At 32.1% G+C, this 5872-nt stretch overlaps 1 pseudogene; it reads left to right on the forward strand.

The window, feature by feature from the left end:
- The first annotated feature begins 2307 nt into the window (after window positions 1-2307).
- LOC18105434 (N-(5'-phosphoribosyl)anthranilate isomerase 1, chloroplastic-like) lies at window positions 2308-5113 on the forward strand (annotated as a pseudogene).
- Window positions 5114-5872: the final 759 nt, after the last annotated feature.

Genomic DNA, 5872 nt, shown 5'->3' on the forward strand with positions numbered 1-5872 from the left:
GTTTTTCAATGATTTTCAGTCTATAATTGACAAGGTTGACTGCTAAAGATCACTTATAATCATAATTTGTTAACCTGCAAAGAAGCTATTTTTGTAATGAAGCTCTTAGTGGGAGGGATTTAACCTGAAAACGTTAGTGAAGCTCTTTCAAACCTCATGATGTATTTTAGTAAAATAATTGAATTTGTTTTTCTAGTTTATACTTAGATTAGCACTAAATACCCAACTCTCGCTACTAGTCCACCGTAGCAAGGTGGAATTGAGTTAAATCATTTTTAAGATTAGAAATTTATTTTAAAGACTTTTTTTATTTTTTTAAAAAAAAAATTTATTAGAAAATACATAAACAAAAATGGGGAGAGAAGAATAAAAGATAGGAATTCTTATCATTTTTTTTTTGTGTGAAGCTAGATGTGATTTTATTTCTCATATTGTGTGAGTAATTGTTGGTTACATCTTGTATAACATAATTTTTTTTATTTATCTAGATCATTTTATTAATTCTCAAATATTTTTTTAAAAATAAAATTATTTGTTAATCTTGATTTTAAAATCATGAAATATATCAATGAAAAAGATTTTATGGTGCATGAGGTTTTCCTCCTTTTTATCTTCATTGTTTTATTCTCAAATCAAAATCAAATGTGTTTTTGTTCTTCGAGATAAAAAAATTGAAAACATGAAAGAAGAAAAGATAAAAATAAAAAATAAAAAAAGGAGAGAATAACACAACTGGGCAACCTAAAAAAAAAATGAAATGGGTTGGCCCGTAATTCAACAGTGGCTCCCTCATCACTGAAACCAGAAAAACCCTACAAGTATACATAAACCAGAGAAAAAAGGAATTCTAATAATGATTCCATGTGTTTGATTTACATATTTATCTTCTTATTTCATCCAAAGTTTTAATTCACTAGGAATTTTCATCACAATCACATAAATTCTTTTTTAAATTTATTATTTTTAGGTTGAGATTTAAGTGATTTGTTATAAGATTTAAGAAAAAGAAGTAAAGCTGGAGGCATTATTTAAAATTTTATTGTGCTTTTTAGCTTCAAAATGATCTTGAAATTCAATGAAAAGCCTGAGCTATTCATTTATCATAGTAGTTTAAAGAGCAACATTCTATTTGGTTTTTAATGATTTGAGTATTGTAAATGTGTTTCTTTGGAATTAAGATTATTGGGTCTTCAAGTTTTTCAATAATTTTCAGTTTTTATTGATAGGGTTGACTGCTAGAGGTCACTTATAATCATAATTTGTTAACTTGCAAAGAAGCCATTTTAGTAATGAAGCTCTTGATGAGAGGGATTTAACCTGAAAACGTTAGTGAAACTCTTTTAAATATCTTGATGTATTTTAGTAAAATAATTGAAATTTTTTTCTAGTTTATCCTTAGATTACCACTAAATACCCAACTCTCACTACTAGTCCATCATAGCAAGGTCAAATTGAGTTAAATCATTTTTAAGATTACAAATGTATTTTAAAGACTCTTTTTTTTTAAATTTATTATTAGAAATTTATTAAAAAATACATAAACAAAAATGAGGAGAGAAGAATAAAAGATAGGAATTCTTATTTTTTGTGTGAAACTAGATGTGATTTAATTTCTCATCTTATGTAAGTAATTTAAGTAATTATTGGTTACAACTTGTATAACATAAATTTTGTTTTTATTTATCTAGATTATTTCATTAATTTTTAAATATTTTTTTAAAATAAAATTATTTGTTAAATTTGATTTTAAAATCATGAAATCTATCGATGAAAAAGATTTTATAGTGCATGAGGTTCCTACTTTTTATTCTCAAATCAAAATCAAATGCGTTTTTGTTCTTCGAGATAAAAATAAAAACATGAAAGAAGAAATGAAAAGAAAAAAAAAAGAGAAAAACACAACTGGCCAACCTAAAAAGAGAATGAAATGGGCTGGCCCGTAATTCAACAGTGGCTCCCTCATCACTGAAACCAGAAAAACCCTACAAGAACACATAAACCAGAGAAAAAGGAATTCTAAGAAAAGTAAAGAAGGAAATGCAATCTTTATCTTCCCCTCGAAGTGCACTTGGTTCTATTCCTGCTTCATTTCCTCTTCCTTCTCATGGAACTTTCAACTCCATATCCAGATACGCCGCCTCTCCAGGCAAGCCCAACCTGTCCCCCTGTCTACACTCTATTAGTTTGATGTTCTTGATTTACATAATTTGATGTAGATTGTGTCTTAATGAAGTATACTTGGACCAGAGACTTAATGGTTTGTATGAAATGATTGCTTCATTTTCATAGATTCCATGTGTTTGATGTACCAGATCTGAAATCAGCCGGCATGTGGTAGATGAACAAGCCTTTCAAATCAGTCATGACCCCAACAACGAGGTAAAGGTGGAGGCCGAGGTACTTACCGTGGAAGAGGAAGGGGTAGGTTTGAGTTTGACATTTGAAGCATTAAAATTGTTATTTGTTTTGGTCAAATGGAAAAATGACTAAACAAGTTACCGGGTTCAACCTCTTACATAGAACTGATCTCAAATTGCTGTTTTTCTACTGAGAATAAGGACACGAGATCAAACATTATAATGCTTTAATTTGTCGGCCTCTTTTCGCTAAAGGCGGATTCCCATTTACAGGGAACAACCATCTTCTTTACAAGCCTATTTTACCTTTTCAGTCTTCATCCACTATCCTATATGCCTCCCCATCAACCATTCATTGTAATAAATATACTCTTGGGCAAGTAATTCCTTCACTTTTACATTAGCTCTCTTTACGACTCAAATATTATAAACAGATGCCCTTGTTGCAAGGACATCTCATTAAGCTTCTTGTTAAAGGACTATCCAAGATAGACTAAATCAGCTTATACTCACACACTATCTTTTCAGCTCCTCGATAATCAATGCCAGTTGCCCTCGGTATTGCGCAGGCACCAACACTAGTTTTTCTCTAAACAACTAAGTTGAAATATCAACTAAGTTGTTAACCTTCGTTAATACATAATTTAAAATTTTATTGTTCTTTGTGCTTCAAAATGATCTTGAAATGACGAAACATTCAATGAAAAGTCTGAACTATCCATTTATCATACTAGTTTAAGGAGCAACATCCTGTTTGGTTTTTAATGATTTGAGAGTTGTAAATGTGTTTTTTTTTTTTTTAATAAAGATCGCTGGGTCTTTAAGTTTTTCATTGATCTTTGTTCTTTATTGATAGGGTTGACTACTGGAGGTCACTGGCAAAGAAGTCATGTTCCTTGTAGTTTTTTCATCCTCTGTTATTTTAGAATATAATATTCTTTTGTTTCTGCCTGTTACAATTAGAGCCCCATTTACCCCAATAGACAACGGATTAAACCCCAATCCATAAATAACTCTTATGCAATTTCTTTTTGAATGTCCAAATGAGATTTTGATAGTGTATATTTAAAGAGTCGAGAATGCTGAGTATTTGCAGGTCTAGTTGGGAGTGAACTGAACTTCTCGAGAATTACATCTCATCCAAGGAGTAAGGTTAATTGCGTTTCCACCCCATCAGAGAAAGCTGCCTTTACTCATGAAGATCATGAAAAAAAGTGCCTTTTGGTTCAAATGTGTGGGATTACCTCAGCTCGAGATGCTGTGATGGCAGCAGAAGCTGGTGCTAATTTTATTGGGATGATTCTTTAGCCCAACTCAAAACGTTCCATTTCACTTCCAGTTGCAAAGGAAATTTTGAAAGTTGCAAGAGAATATGAAGCAGCACCGGTAGGGGTGTTTGTGGATGATGATGCAGACACGCTATTGAGAGTTGCGGATGCAGCAAACCTTGAATTTGTGCAGGTATATTTTCGTACTTTTGACTACTTCGTATCTAGTATATCATTTTTGTTTCCGACTTTGATATCTATTATTCAGCTTCATGGGAAAGGTTCACGGGCAGCTTTTCTAGATTTAAAGGGAAAAAATCGAATGGTGTATTTTCTCCATGCAAATGAGAATGGAAACCTTCTAAATCAAATTTCAGATGAAGAATGTTCCTTGGTTGATTGGATTCTCGTGGATAGCGCAACAGGTGGCAGGTAAGAAAATGATTTACCTTTATGTATACTTCATCCATCATCTTCATTTTGCCGGTTTGTATGACCATCTATGTTGAGGTTTAAAAATATAGAATTTTGTAGTAATGATAATTTAATTTCTTAATAGTAGTAGTAGCATCTAATAATAAAAATAGAGAGATGAAGTTGTTGTCATGGTTTTCATCATAGTTTTCAGACCCGGTCCAGTGGCCGGCCTGAGTTCTGGGTTTTGACCGGGTCACCGAGTCGGCCGGGTCAATTTGTTTTTTTTTAAAATCAAAACGACGTCGTTTTAGTAAAAAAAAAACAAAAGTCAACGGGTTGCAACCGGGTTTTGCCGAGTCAACCGGGTCACATCGGGTTTTTCCTTACCCTATTTTTTCTTCAATCCGGCCCAGTTCCAACCCCGGGTCGGCCGGGTCCCTGGTCGACCCTCCGAGCCGGGCCGGGTTTCAAAACTATGGTTTTCATGCAGCTTTAATTTTCTTATTATTTATCAAGAATTTTTAATTTGAGTACCAAATACTCAACCAATTCACCTCTAAATCCAAATCCTTCCATTACCTTTAATTATCTATTCATCACTACCATTATCACCACTACCATTATATTTACTAATACACAACAATAACCATTTCAATCATATAAGATAGTTGATATCTTATATAGCCTAAAAAATTGGCCTCACCTGCGTACTCCTCTTTTTCTCACCCGAAACACTTTGTCAGATCCAAATGTCTTGGGTCTGACAACTATGCCAGACTCACATAAAATTTATTGAAGAATAATTATTAAAAAAAATAATGCATGGCTTAAAAAAAAATAATGCAAGGCTACACTTATTTAAAATCCTATAAAAAAAATCAATATTAAAAAAATATATTTTATCTATATAAAATTAAGAAAAAATCATTGATGAATCATACTTATCTTTTTAAAAACTAAACACATGTAATATCATTTAAAAATAAGTATAATCTAATTAAAACATAAATAAAAAATTTATTTGAAAAAATATACACAAATAATGCATTATTTTTTTAAAAAATTGAAAAATTGAAACAAAAAAAAATATAAAAAAATAATTAGGCCAGGTGCTTGCGAGCCTGGTAAGCCAGACACTTGGGTTTGACAAACATGCTTAACCCATGTTAATTTGGACTTGGCAGCTCGTCAAGTCCAAGCACTTTGGATGTGGCTAGCGCCAAGTCCAGGTGGCCTTGGATCTGATAACCATGTCAGACCCACATAAAATTTATTGAACAATAATTAAAAAAAAATTACAATGCATGACTATAGATAGCACATAAAATTTATTGAATAATAATTTAAAAAAATACAATACAAGGCTGCACTTATTAAAAATTCTATAAAAAAATTAATATTAAAAAACAATATGTATAAAATTAAGAAAAAAACACAAATGAATCATACCTACCTCTCTAAAAACTAAACACACCCAATATTATTTAAAAATAAGCACAATCTAATTAAAACAAACAAAAAATTTATTTGAAAAAATATACACAAATAATGCATTATTTTTTAAAAAACTAAAAATTAAAAAAAATATAGAAAAACAATCAGGTCAGACACTTGCAGGTCTGACAAGCCAGACACTTGGGTCTGGCAATCATGTCAAATCTTTTTGTGTTTTTACATTGGGCAACATGATTTTCAAGGAGGAGAGGGGAGAGGGAGGGGAAACCCCCCCCAGCCGGAGCTCCTTCGTGGGTTGCCTCGGCACAAGCGCATTGCTATTGTGCCCGGGGTGGCGAGGCGCATCAAACACCACCCCGTAAGGTGACGCTCGGT

This window comes from Populus trichocarpa, chromosome 14, assembly GCF_000002775.5.
Source record: "Populus trichocarpa isolate Nisqually-1 chromosome 14, P.trichocarpa_v4.1, whole genome shotgun sequence".
Classification (NCBI taxonomy): Eukaryota; Viridiplantae; Streptophyta; class Magnoliopsida; order Malpighiales; family Salicaceae; genus Populus; species Populus trichocarpa.